The sequence below is a fragment of the Hippopotamus amphibius genome, chromosome 2, assembly GCF_030028045.1.
Source record: "Hippopotamus amphibius kiboko isolate mHipAmp2 chromosome 2, mHipAmp2.hap2, whole genome shotgun sequence".
NCBI lineage: Eukaryota > Metazoa > Chordata > Mammalia > Artiodactyla > Hippopotamidae > Hippopotamus > Hippopotamus amphibius.
The window spans coordinates 114,265,271-114,284,642 of NC_080187.1; positions in this window are offsets into that span (position 1 = coordinate 114,265,271).

Here is a 19,372-nt window from a genome sequence, read left to right on the forward strand (position 1 = left end):
TAGCTCAAGGTGATGTAACAAACTACCACAGACTGGGTGGCTTAAACCACAGACATTGATTTCTCCCTGTTCTGGAGGTTGCAAAGTTCACAATCAAGGCATCAGTAGACTCTACCGCCATAAATTTCTCTTTCATACATTCTCTTTCTTTTCTGTGCTACATTTTAGCCATTTTTTCACATCTGTCATCCATGTCATATGCTTCCTCTTCATCAGTATCTGATCTAGCTTTTCCCCATTCTCTTTGACATATAGATGTGTGATGTTTGTATGTTCAGTTTCATCATACACTATAAAATATTCAATTTCAATGGTCAAAATCTACTAACATAAATAATTTTTACTGTTTAATACAAAACACTGTTAACTGAGACTGGCACTTGTATTTTTTTTAATTTTTTTATTTATTAATTTTTTTGAACTATCATTGTGACCCTGGGATGAATCCAGCTTGATTGTGGTGTATGATCTTTTTTATGTGTTGTTGGATTCTGATTGCTAATATTTTGTTGAGAACTTTTGCATCTATATTTATCAAAGATTTGGCTTGTAGTTTTCTTTTTTGGTATTGTCTTTGTCTGCTTTTAGTATCAGGGTGATGATGGCTTTCTAGCATGACTTGGGGAATGTTCCCTCCTCTTCAATCTTTTGAAAGAGTTTGAGAAGGATCAGTATGGGTTCTTCTTCATATGTTTGAGAGAATTCTCCAGTAAAGCCTAGACTTTTGTTTGCAGGGAGTTTTTTGTTTATTTGTTTTTTGTTTTTTTTTGTTTTTAGTTTTTTTTTTCACATTCTATTTCACTTCTAGTCATTGGTCTGTTTAAGTTTTCAATTTCTTCTTGATTCAGTTTTGGTGGGCTGTATGTTTCTAGAAACTTGCCTGTTTCTTCTAGGTTGTCCAATTTGTGGGCATATCATTGTTCATAGTATTGTCTTACAGTTTTTTGTATTTCTGTGGTATTAGTTGTTAGTTCTCCTCTTTCATTTCTTGTTATGTTTCTTTGGGTGCTCTGTCTTTTCTTCTTGGTGAGCCTGACCAGAGGTTTGCTGATTTTGTTGACCTTTTCAAAGAACCAGCTCTTGGTGTTATTGATTTGTTCTAATTTTTTTAAGTCTCTGTTTCATTTATTTTCTCTCTGATCTTTATTATCTCCTTCTTCTGCTGACTTTAGGTTTTGTTTGTTCTTCTTTTTCTAATTCTTTTAAGTGGGAGGTTTAGGTTGTTTATTTGAGATTTTTCTTGTTTTTTGAGGAAGGCCTGTATTGCTATGAACTTCCCTCTAAGAACTTCTTTTGCTGCATCACATAGATTTTGTATGGTTGTGTTTTAATTGTCATTTGTCTCAAGGTATTTTTTAATTTCCTCTTTGATCTCAATGTTGATCCATTGGTTGGTTGGTTGGTTTGTTTTTTGTAGCATGTTGTGTAGTCTCCATGTAACAGCTTTTTTCCCTCATTTCTCTCTCTGTGTTTGATTTCTAGTTTCATGCCATTGTGGTCAGAAAAGATGCTTTAAATAAATTCTATCTCCTTAAATTTGTTGAAGTTTTTTGTGTGTCCTACTGTGTGGTCAGTCCTAGAGACAATATCTTGCACTCTTGAAAAAAATGTGTATTCTGTTTTTTTGTGGGGTGTTTTTAGATGTAATGTTCTGAAAATATCAATGAAGTCTAACTGTTCCACTATATCATTTAGGATCTCTATTGCCTTATTGATTTTCTGTCTAGGAGATCTGTCCATTGACGTGAGGTGGTAAAGTCTACTATTATTGCATTCTTGTCAATTTCTCCCTTTACGTCTGTTAATATTTGTTTTCTGTATTTAGGTGCTCCTATATTAGGTGCATATATGTTAACAAGTATAATATCTTCTTCTTGTATTGATCCTTTTATCATTATATAGTGTCCTTCTTTATCTTTCTTGATTTTAAAGTCTTCTTTGTTTTTAAAGTCTATTTTGTCTAATATGAGTATTGCTACCCCCACTTTCTTGTCATTCCCATTTGCATGAAATATCTTTTCCATCCATCACTTTTGATCTATTTGTGTCCTTTGCCCTAAAGTGGGTCTCTTATAGGCAGTATATTGTAGGCTCTTATTTTCTTATCCAATCTGCCACTCTGTGCCTTTTGATTGGACCATTTAGTCCGTTGCCATTTAAGGTAATTATTGATAAATACGTATTTATTGCCATTTTAAGCCTTGTTTTCCCATTGATTTTATATTTCTTCTTTGTCCCTTTCTTTTTCTTTTTCTTTTTCCTTTTGTGGTTTGATGATTTTCTTTTCTATTATACTTATGTTCTCTTCTTTTTGGCTTTTGTGACTTTATTGCATGTTTTTGTTTTGTGGTTACCCTGTTTTTCAAGTATGTTAACCCCTTCCTATCTCTACTTGCCTTAGACTTGTAGTCCTATAGGCTAAAATGCATTCTAGAGAAAAAAAATCTACATTTTCTTACTCTCCTCCCCTATATTTTATGATTTTGACGTCCTCTTTTACATCTTTTATGTTCATCCTTTTGCTGTTCATTGTGGTTGTCATCAGTTTCACAAAAAATTTTTGATTTTTTTAAATCTGTGTACTGGCTTATTTAAGTGATTTACTTTCCAATTGTGATTTTCTCTTTCCTATAGATTCTTACTTCTTTTCTGTTAAGAGAGGACCTTTCCCTGTTTCCTTTAGGATAAGTTTAGTATTGCTGTGTTCTTTTAGGTTTTGCTTGTCTTAGAAAATTTTTTTATCTCTCCTTATATTCTAAATGATAATCTTGCTGCTAGAGCATCCTAGGTTGCAAGTTTTTTCCTTTCAGGACTTTGAATATATCTTGCCACTCCCTTCTGGCCTTCAACATTTCTGTAGAGAAATCAGCTTATAGCCTTATGGGGGTTCCCTTGTAATTATATTTCTCTTTCTGCCTTTAGAAGCCTCCTTATGTTTAATTTTTGCCACTTAAATTATAGTATGTCTTTGGTGAAGGTCTGTTTGGGTTCATCTTGTTTGGGACCCTCTGTGCTTCTTATACTTGGTTATCTGTTTACTCCTTTAGGTTTGGGAAGTTTTCAGCCATAATTTCTTAAAATACATTTTTTGATCCCCTTTTCTCTATCTTTCCTTCTGGGATCCCTGTTATGTATAGATTGTGGTGCTTTGTATTATCCCATAGGTCTTGTATATTGCTATCATTTTTTTCACTTGTCTTTCTGTCTGCTGTTCTGATTAGATGATTTCCATTATTCTCACTTCCAGATCACTTATTCGCTCTTCTGCATCATCCCGTTTTCTCCTGATTACTTTTAGCTCAGTAAATGAGTTTGTCTGAGCAAATGAGCTTTCTTATTTTAATTGGCTTAAGTTCCTTTTTACAGTAATCTGCATTTCTATCAATATCCTTTCTCAATTCCTTCAATATTTTCATTATGTCCTTTTTGAACTTGGGACCTGGTAGACTAGAGATGTTTGTTTCATTGTTTGTTCTTTCAGGGGAATTCTCTCTTTCTTTTAATTGGGAGTGGTTCCTCTGCATCTTCATTTTACTTATGTTACTCCGAATCTATGAGTTTAGGAGAAACAGTTACTACTGTGGTCTTGAAGGGCTATTTTTACGTAGGAGTATTGCCTTGTCTTTCCTCAGTGTGTGTTGGCCATTATCCCCTTGATAGGGGGTAGGATTGCTGTTGTGGTGACCAGAGCCTGCACTGGATATTGTGCAGAGCCTCATCTTTTCTCTGTGGTTGTCACAGCCCTGTTAAGGGCAGGTCTGCTCCCTGGTTGTTGGAGTAGACACTCCTAGATCTATTTCTGAACCGCAGAGTGGGATAAGCAGGACTGGAACACTCCTACTGGGACAGGCCTCACTGAGTATTCCTCTGCAGGAGCTGTCCACCAGAAAGTGTGCTCTGTGGTGCCACCTGTTACCCATTGTGCAGGCTCATAAAGTACACTGTAAATGGCACTGCCCTCAGCCCTGCATCAACTGTGGGAATTCAGTCCCCCAGGCACTGTGCTCACAAAGCAACTAGCACAGATCTTCTGGAACAGAACCACTGAGGTCCGGCACAAAGACTGCCATAGTTACACACTTAGACCTGCCTTGGGAGCTACTAAGTCTATCCAGATCCCAGCCCTGCCCCTGCATGCTTGCCTGCAGTAATCCACTTAGATGTCCACAGGCACTGAGTTTACAAAGCCGCCTGTGGTACATAAATCCACAGATCGCACAGCTGCTGAGACACTCAGATTTCAGCCCTGCTTATGAAGTCATGCAGCCCCTGAGAATTGGCTAGGATTTCAGCCTTGCCTCTGTGTGTGGGCAACCTGCTGGTACTTGGGTGCTCCCAGAACTTGTAGAGGTGGAGCTGCGCCCACTGTTGCACCCCAAGAACGAGGCTGCTGTGGCGGTCCCTGCCCCTCCCTTTGAGCGCACACCTTAACAATGGGGCTTTAATGGCAGAGCCAGGCCCCTTCCTGCTCACATCCCCACTTGTGGCTTGGACCACACTCCAGCCCCTTCAGGCTGTCTCCATGCAGCCAGCTCCAGTCCTCTCCCCAGGTCTGTCCTTTGAAGCCCGAGTTTCAGCACCTAGGCCTTGCACCCACCAGCCAACATGAGTCCTCAGGCTGGGGACTGCAGCAAGATGGTCAGGACCTTCTGTGCAGGTTTCTCTCTGTTCTGCCTGCTACAACCCAGCTGTTGCACTCTCCTCTGAGCTTCTGAAGCTCCCTTTCTGTCCCAGCTGATCTCACAGCTGGTGAAGGGGCTTCTCAGAGTGAGGGAATCTTTCCTCTTTCACAGCTCCCTCCTAGGGGTGTAGGTCCTGTCCTGATTCCTTTTTTTTCCCCCTTTCTTTCATCCTACCTGGTTATGTGGTGATCTTTCTTGCACTTTTGCTTGTATGATATCTTGCGCCGGCATTCAGCAGGTATTCTGTGAGAACGCTTCCACATGTAGATGTATTTTTGATGTATTCGTGGATGGAGGTGACCTCTGTGTCCTTGTATTCTGCCATCTTGATCTGGCTCTTACCCATTTTATATATAGGAAAACTGAGGCTTTATATGGCTCTCTAAGTTGACTAAGATCAGAGCCGGCATCCATTCTGCAAGATCAAGTCTTAGTCTTACAGAGTATTGGTACTAAAATTAGGATTCTAAAATCATTTCTAACAATAAGAATTTGACCAATGAAGCCAACAAAATGAGACAGAGGAACGTCAAATTCCTGACTTCTAAAGTTGTTGAAAGTAATATGATGATGTAAGACGTAGAATAGGACTTGGGGAACTCACTGAATTTATTATTTAGGGGTCAAGATTCCTTAGAGAAAGTGAATGCAGCTGGTACTGAGAGAAAAATTTTCTAAAAAGATGGTATTTGGTGGATCATTTAGTACAAAGCAAATCTGAAAGATCAGAGAACATCTGTAACCATAAAACCATGTCATCCAAGCCCAGTGCTACATTCTACTCAAGTTTATGGACTGTGACCATGTGATTCATTGCACATTCAAATTGAAACAAATGATGCAGTACCAAAGAGAACTCTGGATACAACCTTTCATTTATAGACCTAACCGTAGGTCCCAGACTACACAGGTATACATGCTAATTACAGCAATGACAGATCCCCTCATGATATAAACTGCATGATAAATGGAATATCTGCTGATGATCATATCTTTTAATTCCAGTTGCTAGAATACATAGCCTTGTCTATTCTTCCTTTTCATATATTTGAGGAAATAGAATATGCCTCAAATTTTTGGATAGATAAGTATGATATCCTTGGGGGAGGAGGGAGAGAGAACAATTTTATATGGTTAATTATCAAAGCTCCCACTAGCTCAAATTAAATGTAATTTTGTTAAAGATGTAAACAGCAAAAGCAAGAAGGTTGACTGGTGAGAAAGATATACTTGAACTGGGGAAGTTGGATTCTTGCCAATATCAATCTGAACTTGAGAATCAACTAAGAATATTAACCCTCTTAGGAAGAGTCAGTATAACAAAGAAATTGCAAGACACAAAATATGTACATAATTTGCTTTACTTTCTTTTTAAAACTCACTGTATATTGACACAGAAACATGAATGCTTATTAGTATAGACTTCTAGGACAAAATGAAATAATTGTGTGTAATTGGTAAGATGGGTTATGTGGTGATTAACGTTTAGTTGTGCACATTTGCAAGGATGAAGGGACACTAAGCTGAATGTTCCAACATGCACTCACATGACGGTAAAGTTGTAATATTTAAGCTAGGATATCTAAGGTAAGGTTGTATAGAATGTGTGGATTAGCCTCTGTACAACTGAATAAACATATGATAGCTTGAAGGAAAGGTCAGGGAGGTCTTTGAGGACATAATGTTTTAATAATAATAATAAAAATCACAGGCACACCACTATGAATCCTGGGTGAATAAATTGTGAATGAATGAAACATTTAGTCAATGATTGAACTAAAAGCCTACAAACAAAACTGAGAAATGCTTAAATTGTATGAACACAGGATCATTGGATGAATATTTATATAAGCATGGGAAAAAGAGAGCAATCACCCCAACAGAATATATTTGGACATGTCAACAGAAGTCTCTCAAAAGCCCTAACACTGTAGAAAATGGCTTGCAGCATTTGGCCCTATCTTATCAGCTTGGAAAATCCATCTGGGCAAATCATTGTCACCATTTTTTTGTGTAAACTAAAATAATCCTCTCCTCAGCTAGATATTAGAGTCCTGGCCACAATCACAGTCACCTCATTTGAAAGACTCAACCAAGGGAATGTGTGTGTAAAGATACAAACAGCCACTCTAACAAATGTCACTTCACCCTACCACATGTTCAAATAAATCATCCAATTTCTAAAACCCACTGTCTATATTGAATACCATGTTAGGCAACAGAAAGGAATTTATAGTATGTTTATGAAAGTTTTCAAGTAATACTAAGACAGGTGGGTTCATTATAGACAAAAACAAGGTAATAACTAGTAAATTACCAGGAAAGACTGATTAAGGACTAATAAGGAAAAAAATCTAGAGTCACAAAGGACAACAAATTAACCGTGTTATCTCAATCCTTATCCCTACACTGTCATATAATGCTTACATATAGGACAAATAGGAAAATGAGAGATAGAAAGGCTTTTCTCTCAAAGTTAATATATGTCAAATCTGAATTAAGAGCTTTGTATTTTGGGGCCTTATGTTGCCCCCAAGTTTAGGAAACAGGAGAGAGTCTTGGACGAATCTTAGGAATAATAAATACTTTAAAATATGCTAAGTGCTATGAAATGTTAAAGATGTTTAGATAAGAAAAAAAGAATAGCTGTCTTCTGAGAATCTTACCTCACATTTGTTTCAGAGTAGTATAAAACAAAATATATGTTTACTGATTTTAGATAGAAGGAACTCTTTGTAACTCTTTTACAGGAGGGTGATATCAAACCCTTATAACCACAATGAGCTATCACTTCATACCCACTAAGAAGGCTGTAATAAAAAAAGATGGACAACAATACATATTAATGAGGATGTAGGGAAATTGGAACCCTCATGCATAGATCATGGGAATGTAAAATTGTGCAATCACTTTGGAAGACAATTTGTCAGTGCCTTAAAAAGTTAAACAGAAGAGAATTGAAAACATACGTCCACACAAAACATAGGTCCACACAAAACATACAATAATATTCACAGAAGCATTATTCACGATAGCTAAAAGTAGAAAAATCCAAAAGTCCATCTATCAAAGAAGGGGTAAACAAGACATGGTATATCCATACAGTGGAATATTATTCACTAATAAAAAGGAATGATTCATGCTACAACCTGGATGAACCTTGAAAACATTATGCTAATTGAAAGAACCCAGACAGAAAAGGCCATATTTTATATAATTCCACTTATATTGAATGGTCAGAGTAGGCACCTGTAGAGGTGGAAAATAGATTAGTTGGTCAGGAGAGGGGATGGGGTTGGGGAGTGACAGGGAATGGGGTCAGAGTTTCTTTGGTAATGAATGTGTTCTAGGATTAGAAATGTTTTGGAATCACGTAGTGGTGATGGTTGTACAACTTTGAGAATATAGTTAAACCCAGTGAATTGTATACTTTAGAAGGGTGAGTTTTATGATAGGTGAATTATATGTCAATTTAAAAACTATATAAGTAAGTAGCTAATATTAGGGAAATAGTTATTGTACTTTAGAAAAAAAATGTTTTATCTAAAGTAAACTTCTGCAATTTAAAAATATTCATTAAAAGGACAATGCACATCAGCTGTTCCTTCTTCTTTAGAACAGATGAAATAAAAATAATGGACAGCAATGATAGGATTAATTATACAAGGTCTCTGCCTACAGAGACTTCCCTGTACAGTGGAATAGACGACATGCAGATAAATAATTACACTACATGAAATACATGGGAAAAAATGAGAGATCTATACAAGGTAATATAACACAGAAGAGAGACGGTCTATCTCTGGGTGGCATCAGTGCTTAAGGAGCTTCAAAGTTAGTATACATTGATCTGAGTCTTTATGGAAGAGTGCATCTTCCACAGATACACAGGGTGTGGAAACACATGCAGATACAAAGAGCACGTTGGTTTCATGGGTCTGCAAGTCACTCTGTTGGGCCAGAACTTGCAGAGTTTTTGCAGAAGAAGAGCTGATGAGGCTCACAAGGTTTTGTTTTTAACAAGGAATGAGACAATGAGCTTTATTCCATAGGAGATGGAGAGCCATCAAAGATAATACTCAAGGAAGTGAATTATTCAGATTTCATTTTAAGCAGATCATGCTGGCAGCAATGGGGGTCAAGCATCCGAAGACGACAAGACTAGTCGCCGAGAGATTCTTAGAGAGTAAATGGTTAAGGCAACTAAATGATGAAGCAGTATTAGCAGAAATAGAAATAAATTAACCAGGTACGGACATACTTAGGGAAGAGGAGAAATTGAGAATGACTCATCTCTGGCTTAGGCAGGGAGACATTTGTTTATGTTGTTTCTATTTCTAACAAAATTATATTTAAATTGTAATGTTGAATTTGAAGCGTTTGTTGCAAATTAGAAATCTAGTTGGTAGAATTTTGCATTTTCAGCAAGGGGGAGAATGTCTGGGTTGGAGATATATATTTGAGGGGTCATTAGAACATTCCTGGACTGATGGGAATGGATAAGATTGAGCAAGAGGAACTGATAGAAATAAGGAAAGAGGGCAAAGGCCAGAAACCATTAGAAGCCTAGATTTTGAATAAGGGAGCTTAGAACCCAGCACATATTGCTCAATAAGTATTTGTCAAATGAGTGGACAAGTGAACTTCATATTTGCTCCCAAGGAGAGCAAGTAAGATGAAGGGTTGAATATGGAATCAAGAAAGAAGGATGCTTCTTACCTAATTGTTAGTAGATCACAATGAAAAATAAAAATCAGTCCTCTACATTGGCTGAGCATATAATTTTGGTAATTTTAAGCACAGAGATGAGATCGCTGAGTAGAGAAGAAGGCTGAAGACTAAGTTCTAATCAGGAAGAGGAGGTAGATCCAGCAACTAAGAGAGACAAGCAGCCAGTGAGATGGGGGTAAAGGGAGGTGGGAGTGATGTCTTGGAGACCAAGTGAAGAAAAGGGAGAAAGGGTAGTCATTGCTCCAAATGCTGCCTATAAGTCAAATTAGATGAGGACTGAGGATTTTATATTGGATATGGCAAGGTAAAGGTCATGAGTGACTTTAACAAGTGCTCTTCTATGAAGCCAAAATGGGAGAAAACCTAACTGCAGTGGGTGTAAGAGACAGTGCTGTGGAGGAGTCAGATATGTCGGTTCAAATAAAAGATCCAGGCAGAGAATGAGGAGGTGAAGAAAATAGAAACAAGTATGGAGTTCTAGCATAAAAGGGAGTAGAGAAATGGGCAGAGCTAGTGTGGGATGAGGAGTCGAAAGAGGGATTCTTTGTAATGAGATGGGAGATATTCCACATGCTTTTAACTGATGGGAATAATTCAGTGCAGAAAGAAAGGATGATGCAGAAGAGAAATGGGATCAGCCCAGCCTCAGAGAAGTTAAGGAGGAACAGGACCCAGAACACAAATTGGGGGTAGGGGGAGGGAGTTGGTTGGAGAATGCTACTGCAGGAACAGCAGAGGATGTGGGTCCAGATGTAGGAAACTCATTAGATTTGGTAGAATTTAATTTTGCAGATAAGATAAAAATGGTAGTACATAACTTCCCAAGAACCAGGAAGCCAGGATAGTTAATTTAATTTCTGTCTAAAAATTGTGACATGTTAAATGTTGGCCCAAATGGGACATAGTATTTTTCCGTAAAAATGATACTATTATTTTCATAAAGTAATTTGTCTCTTAGTAAGTGTAAGAATAAAATGCTATAAAAGTTTGAGTATAGAAGGCAGCTGGGTTTTACATATCAAATATGAGAGTGAGTCAAAAATTATCTGCACTCTGGCCTTAGAATTTATTTTCATTAACTTTTAGAAAAGACAAATACATCATTTTTCAACATAATCTCCCTTCTTTTCAATACACTTTGTCCATCTGTCAATGAGCTTTCGTATTCCCTCATTAAAAAATGTTTTAGGCTGAGCTGCGAGCCACAAATGCACTGCCTCCTTCACTTCTTCATCAGAAGTGAATCTTTGTCCTCGTAGGGCTGCTTTCAGGGGACCAAACAGGTGAAAGTCCGATGGAGCAAGATCAGGACTACAGGGAGGATGCTTTAACACCTCAAAGCGAAGTTTTTGCAGAGTGTCAACAGTGTGGGCAGAAGTGTGCAGATGTGCATTGTCACACCAGATCACAAAGCCCTTGGATAGTAGTCCTCTGCGTTTAATCCAAAGTTTAGGCTTCAGCACAAACTTTTCGAAACCTAAGTCTGTCATGGATTATTTCATAGGCAGAGCCGTGGCTGATTTGCAAACGATTTGCCACACAATCCACTGTCACTCATCTATTCGACAGAGTCATTTCACATGTACACTCAATGTTGTCATCAGCCGTGGTCATGGACAGGCGTCCGGCTCCCTCTTGACGGCTAACACTTGTGCAACCTTCCTTGAACTTCTCTATCCATTCATATACACTTCTTTGCGACAAAACACCTTCTCCATACAGTGCACAAAGTCTTTGATAAATAACGGCACCGGGTGCACCCTCAGAGCACAAAAAATGAATCACTGCATGCTGCTCTTCTTTCGTGCAGATCACAAGTGGGGCATCCATTTTTGCTCGCACCTCAGTTACCAATGAACGGATGTAACACATTTCACACCTGCACAGCAGTGACTGGGGAGACAGTAGCCTTGAATGGAAAGCGTTGATAAGACAGTGCGGGCAACAGAAGTTTTAATATAACTGGAGTGCAGATAATTTTTGACTCACTTGTAATATGACAGCAAGTACATTGGAATCCATGTAAAGAAAACTTAAACACAACTGGAAGATTTCTAGGGTCACTTAACTAGCCTGACATTAAACAGGAAGCCATCAATAGCAATATTTACTTTAGGAATACATGTCCAAATCAAACTCTGAGGGGTACATTTCCTTGTAAAATAAACAGAAAATAAATGCCCTAATAGCTGTCTTCCCAGTAACAGTGTATTTTCACAAAACACTTGTAAATAATTAGAATTTATTTTACATAGGAGGCATTCAGAAAAACCCTTTTTAATGAATACACAGATGGATGAATAAACTTTGAAGAAACATTGAGGAGCTTTCTGGATCCTGTGACTAGTCGAATTATTCTTCAAAACATGAGTTACCTTCCCTTAGAGGCAATAGAACATTGCCTGTTGGATCCTAGAGCAAAAGAAAAAAGTATTACAAGCTCTAAGTCAATTAGCTTTTGTAGAACAGATAATATAAGGGATACATTTATCTGAATAGAGTCATATTTTTATTAGACAGTGGGGAAAGTCTTGAGCAGACAAGGTGATAGAGATTTCAGAAGGCCCTAGGAAACATTTATTTTCTAAATTCAACACAATGAATGTTGGATATGATTATAATGATCACTATTCATGTTTTCACTAACTTGTTTTGCAACTAGAGTTTCTTTACAGCTAGTGATTATTTTCTGTAAATAAAGCAGTTGGGATACTGTCTGCACCTTATCGGGTGATAATGTGACTTAAACAACATGAATTTTTATGTCCAACAGGGGAAATAATAATATTTAAATATAACATTTTGCATATAGTTATATTCAATAAATATTTGTTAATTTGATTTAAAGATTATACCTATTTTACGTGAAGTGATAAATGTTTAACATAATAAACCATCAGTCCAAGAAAAGGTTGGAAAATAGTTACTATAAGATCAGTTGGGGACAAGAGTGTGATTACACGTGAACAAATTCTGACCAACAGAACACATATCTCGCTACCTAAAAAAAAAAAAGAATAGAATTATTGCTTTTCCCAAAATACATAAATACAAAGTATATGTCGAATACAAAGAAGAAATCTCTTTGGGATTCCAAAAGTCAGTTCTCTAGCTCACATAAAAGCTGGATTGTTTTTATCCCTTTACACCAAGTAAATGTACCATAAATGCTAGTTGGGAAGGAAAGCAAGAAAACTTAGTAAATAATCTTTTTTACATAAAAAGTAAATGCTTTTTTAAAAAAGTTGATAATTTGATTGTAGGCCATAAATAGTCACTTAACAAATAAAATCATCTAAATTTTAAAAGTAAATCTGAGTCCTATTTTATACTCAAGAGCATTGTTCAAGTCACGAGTGTAGTTTTAAATTTGAGTGTAAGTGAAATGGTATTTCATAAGTGCCAACTAGACTTCTCTGCTATACCTTTAAACAAAATGGACACATTATTTTAGGTTAATTGCTTGAGATAGTCTCACTTTGAAATCCCATATCAATAGTTCTGTGATCATTTCAATTCAGAATGTTTGCTAAAAATTATATATATCGTTGTCACCTACTCAAAGGTCAAATATTCTTTTTAAGGTACCATTACAACTTGAAACAAATTCTGATGGCTCTGATTGTAGCGATTCTCTTTAACTGTACCTGAAAAGTAACTCATGGCCTTTTCTTAATTTGTTGGATTTTAAAATCGGTTAATTTTTAAAATTTTAATCATGTCATGTGGTGTTAAAAATATGCAAAGGTTCTACAGCAATTCATACACAAGTTATATACCCATCTTCACTCTTCACGTTCCTTTGCCAGGTAAATTATTACTTGAGCTTCTTGCTATCATAGGAAACTTGTAATTTCACAAAACACGCAATGTACAATGTTAGGGAACTGAAACTTGGTGACTTCAGATGAGTGGGTATATTTGAATTGGCCAGTTTTAAACTAACGTAGTCTCTAGAAAGTGTTTATTTGATTTTGCAGGCCTCTAAGTACAGACTTCTGAGTTAGCGTGAGTCTTAACATTTTGATACCATGAGCAAGGACTATCTTTTTTACTTGTTTTATTGACTCAGCACCAGAATAAAATGTTGATAGTGCATAGATTCGAATACTTTCAGCAGCAAGTGACAGGAAACCCAACTCAAGCTAGCTTAAATAATCACATATTTATTGGCTTACTTAGCTAGAAAAAGAGAAGGCAGAGAGGTGTTAGAGGTGACAATCCTGTCACCTGCCAGAGTTCTTTTTCCTACTCTAAATAGAAGCTTCATTTTCAGGGTAGTAGCAAAAGAGTTGCAGAAGAATCATGACAATGTCTAGAGAGAAGGTTGCTCTGAGAATCTCTCTCATTGTGATGATGTCTTTCTCAGATGCCCCTTGAAAACCCCTTTCACATTAGCTGGGTCACATGGCATCTCCTGCATCCATGACTTGCTCTAGAGATGGGGTTAGCTTTAGATGCACCAGAACCACCCAATAGAGCTGACCTGGAGTGATGGAGGTCAGGTTCTCCTGAGGCCCATGAAAGGTATGGCGAAGGGGCAGATACTTGAGTACAGTTTAGGTATTATCGGAAGGAAGAGAGAAATGAATGCTTGTAGGCAGCAGAAATGTCTGTTTCAAGTAGTGGTTGGTGATCATGTATGAAATATAGCCCTCCAAAAATCAAAAGCAAATAAAAAAATTGAGGGAGCAATACTCTTCCATATATACAGAATTTTTATTCTGCAGCTTTAGAATTTTTCGGTCAGGAGATTTTTGCAATCCTGTCTTTCAAATTCATGGTGTGTTTTCAGCCTCTTTGCAAAAAAGAATTATATACCAGCTTGGTCACTCTGTGGCTGCTATTTTTTAAGTCAGGCTATAACTTTGGAAATAGTATCAGATATTTTATTTGCCTCCCGCATTTGTTACTGTTCATTTCAGATTATGTTTTTTTCTAATGTGTTATTCAGCCAGACTTTAACAAGCACTATCCTTACTCAAAGTACTTTTTACACATCTTTCATATATTATTGGCACATATGTAGTTCATGAATTTGATGGAGGAGATAGAGTTTAAGGCGAATATGCTGGGCTATCTGATAAAACGATTTGTTTGGAGTGAGGGATTAATTAGAACAAAATAGAGCTATGCAAACCCTTGTTATATTACATTTTCCATTTATATTAAATCTTGACTATGTTCCTAGATGTTCAAGCATCTGACTAATATTCTTGCTTCACTTGCCATTTGATTCAAATGTGATCATAATTGATGCTTATAAACCCAATAATATGGTTAGAGACTCATCACTTATAACCAGCTAGGAAAAACTCCTGAGCCTTATAAAGCTATCTCCTCATTTATAAAAAAGAAAGAAAAACTGCCTCACTGAATTGTGGGAAGATTTAAATGAGATGAACTGTGTAAAATCATGGAGCAATGTTTGACATAAAGTAGGCCCTCCATAAAGGTTAAGCAACTTCTGGAAAAGGCCTGTTGCTGGAGTGTCCCAATTAAAGAAGTTAACCTTCAAAGGAAATGAAGCGTATAAATACAAATCCTTTAATCTTATAGTATTGCAAGATTATTTGTTTGTTTTAGTGACAGGCAAGAGTAAAGAATATATAAATTGGTATAGTTTCAAATTCCCAAAAATACATAAAGAGAAAGGTAGACATCTTTAAAACTTTTTTCTAACAGAACACAAATGTGTATCTACTATGGCCTACTCCACAAACCCAGAGGGAAAAAAAAAATCATGCATATCTCTTATTTGGTTCCTGTTAATCCACTGGGTCGTCTTTGGTTACCTGCATCCCTCCCTAAATGCCACAGCTCTTGTCAGACACCCTCTACAAATAGCCACCCTCAGAGTTCTGGTCACTTCTCCCTTTCCTTCAGACCGGGAACAGGTAATGGTTCTCCGCTGTTGCTAGTTCTGAAGTTCTACATAATCCTTATTTTTGGTTTCTTTAAACACTCCCACAGTTTTAAAAATAATCCTTTGAATCAGTTGGAGTTTACCCTCTATTTTCTTCAGAGATCCTGACTGAAACAATTAAATAAGGACGCAAGTCAGGTTCTCCAAAATAGGAACTCCTACAGGTGAAACCACATTTCATGTTGTGGGTAGCATTTCCTCTAAGCACCCCTGGAATCAGAAGGAGGATAGGGAGCTGTGAAGGGTATTCCAGGCTACAGACCCACTAGGCCCGCATAGGAGTGAACGAGCCTTCACGTGGTTCCCACCCCGGCCTCCACGTCGTCCACCTGGGACTCCAGGTGTAGTGGATTAGAGACCCTGCTGTACCCCATCTGAATTCCTGACCCACAGAAACCATGAGACAGAAAAACGTATTATTGTTGCTTTAAGCCACTGCACTTCGAAGCACCCTGTTACACAGCAACAGATAACTACTACGCTTGTCCTCTCCAGCGTCTGTCCTCTGAGGAGCTCCCAACCTCTTCCTCTTTTTCACTGTCCATCATCTCTGACACCTGTGAGAATAGGCAGTGCCAGCGCTCACTGACCCTAATGACACAGCAGACCAGGGTGACTCATTTCTCCTGTTCTCTAAGCCTTTCCTGACAAGACTTCACAGCATAACACAGTGGTAAAGAGTGCACACCCTCTAGCTGAACTGTGTGCCTTCAAGTATGAGCTCTGCCACTTACTAGCAGTAAGCCCTTGAACCAATAATATAACCTCTACATACCCCAGTGTCTGCATCTGTAAAATGGCGATAATAATAGCACATGGTTGATAAGGTTATTAGGATTAAACAAATTATTATTTGTATATTGTTCCAGAGTGCCTGGAATATAGAAAGTGTATATTTTATAGAATATAGAATAATATAAAACATATATACTATATAATATAAATATGTTATAGATATAATTATATCTATATATAGATTACATACATATATAGATTCTATCAATATAATATTATATAGATACGTAGTCTATATAGACTATATAATATCTATCTAATTAGATATATCTAATATATATATCTAATCTATAGATTATATTGATAGAATCTATATATAGATATAATTATATCTATAATTATATATTAAAGATATATAATATATATAATATAAATAAAAGAATATAAAATAAGACAGTATGCCAGAAAATGACCAATTTCCCCACAAAGCAACAATGGGAAGACTCACTGAATCCAGAAAACCTAAATAAAGGATGGCCTGAAAAACCTGGTCTCTTCTAAAATATTCTAAAGTATTTTGTTAAGGGTAACATGCTAATTACCTGATATGAATACACACACATATGCTTGTGCTAATTTGTCTCTGGCTTTCTAAAGCATAATTTTGGACGTCCTTAACATAGACTGTTAGCTTTCTCCTCTGTTCTTTAATAAATCTTGAGATATGTACATCAGGTCTGGTATATAAGCCAAGATCCTGACAGGAAACAGATGACATGCTCAAACTGGGTAATTCAGGAGAATTTAATTAAGGGACATTTTTGAAAGGTGGACAAGATTTCTAAAAGTCAATAACAAAAGATAGTACAGTTAGAAATGGCAGGGGGCCATTACCTCCCATAGGCTGTAAGGCAAGAGTAGTTCTATGGAGAGGGCTGTCTTGAAGAGATTTTGGCAGAGGGACACAGCCAACCAGGGCTGACCCAGTTGGGAGGTTACCAGGTGTTTGGTTATTTATTGCTGTGAAACAATAATCATGTATTGTACACACAATATTGTGGGTCACTAACTCTGGCAGGGCACAGCAGAAATGGATTATTTTTGCTTCACAAAAGCCTGGAGTCTCAGCTGGGGTGGTTTGAACAGCTGGAGATGTTTGAGACAGCTCAACAAGGGTCATATATCTGGGGCCTCAGTACGGTTGTTGGCTGAGTTCCTTCATTCTTCTCTATGATATATCTGCTGAGATTGCAACGTCCTCCAAGATGTTGTCTTCACTCACGTATCTGCCTTGGAAGGCTGGAACAGCTAGGGGATGGCCAGCATCGCTCTCTCTCCATGATCTCTCCCTATGGCTTCCTCCAGCAGGGAAGTCTCAGGGTAGTTGACTTCTGACAAGACAGCTCAGAGCTCCAAGAGTGAGGGCTCCAGGAGACCTAGGTAGTAGGGGCTGCAAGGCTTCTTGTGATGCCCTAGCCTTAGAAGTCTCAAAATGTTACTTCCACTACATGCGATTGTTCAAGCAAGTTACTTAGGCCAGCTCTGATTAAAGGGGAGAGGGGAATTAGACTCCACTCGTCAAATCTTCAACTGGAGAAATAGCACAAAAACCCTTGACAGCATGTTTAGTTTAGCATGTCCGGTTATTAAAGATTCTGAGCTCATTTCCTCCTGGCCTGCCATCTCTTGCTGATGCTCTCTATAAACCAAGACAACCAATACCCAGAGGGCAAAGGAGCTTGTTTTTTTTAATCCTACTAAAATTTAAAAATTTGAGAAAATTTACAAATTTATAAATATACAAATTTATATTATACTTTTATAATCACATGTCATATATGTATTGTTTGTTAATATTGGGTTGGTCAAAACATTCATTCGGTTAGTGAATATGTTGTTCAATAAAGTGCTTTGTGAAAATGAAAAATGTCTTTTAGTTTTACTTAAAACCAAATGAACTTTTTGGCCAACACAATACATTCTTATATTCATATTATTTTCTTAATTGAAATACAGTTAATTGACAATGTTGTGTTAGTTTCGGGTGTACAGCAAAGTGATTCAGTTTTATATATATATGTGTATACAAACACACACACATACATATTCTTTTTTCAGATTCTTTTCCCTTATAGGTTATTACAAAATACTGAGTATAGTTCCCTGTGCTACACAGTAGGTCCTTGTTGGTTATCTATTTTATATATAGCAGTGTGTATATGTTAATCCCAGATTCCTAATTTATCCCACCCTCCCCCCTTTCCACTTTGGTAACCATCAGTTTGCTTTCTATGTCTGTGGGTCTATTTCTGTTTTGTCAATAAATTCCTTTGTACCATTTTTTTAGATTCCACATATAAGTAATAGCATATATTCATCTTTGTCTGACTTAGTTCACTTAGTATGATCATCTCTAGGTCCATCCATGTTGCTTCAAATGGTATTATTTCATTCTATTTTATGGCTAATATTCCACTGTATATATGTACCACATCTTCTTTATCCATTCATCTGTCGATGGACATTTAGGTAGTTTCCATGTCTTGGCTATTGTAAATAGTGCTGCAATGAACATTGGGGTGCATGTATCTTTTTGGATTACAGTTTTCTGCAGATATATGCTCAGGAGTGGGATTGCAGGATCATATGGTAGCTCTGTTTTTAGTTTTTTAAGGAACTTCCATACTGTTCTCCATAGTGACTGTACCAATTTACATTCCCATGAACAGTGTAGGAGGGTTCCTTTTTCTCCACATTCTCTCCAGCATTTATTGTTTGTAGACTTTTTGATGATGGCCACTCTGACCGGAGTGAAGTGGTACCTCATTGTAGTTTTCATTTGCATTTCTCTAATAATTAGCAAAGATGCTGAGCATCTTTTCATGTGCCTGTTGGCCATCTGTATGTCTTCTTTGGAGAAATTTCTATTTAGGCCTTCTGCCCATTTTTTGATTGGGTTGTTTGTTTTTTTGATATTGAGCTGTATGAGCTGTTTGTGTATTTTGGAAATTAGTTTCTTGTTGGTCTCATTATTTGCAAATATTTTCTCTCATTCTGTGGGTTGTCTTTTTGTTTTGTTTATGGTTTTCTTTGCTGTGCAAAAGCTTTTAAGTTTAATTAGGTCCTATTTGTTTATTATTGTTATCTCCATTACTGTAGGAGACAGATCCAAAAAGATATTGCTGCAATTTATGTCAGAGTGTCCTGCCTGTGTTTTTCTCTAGGAGTTTTATAGTATCCGGTCTGACATTTAGGTCTTTGGTCCATTTTGAGTTTATTTTTTGTATATGGTGTTAGA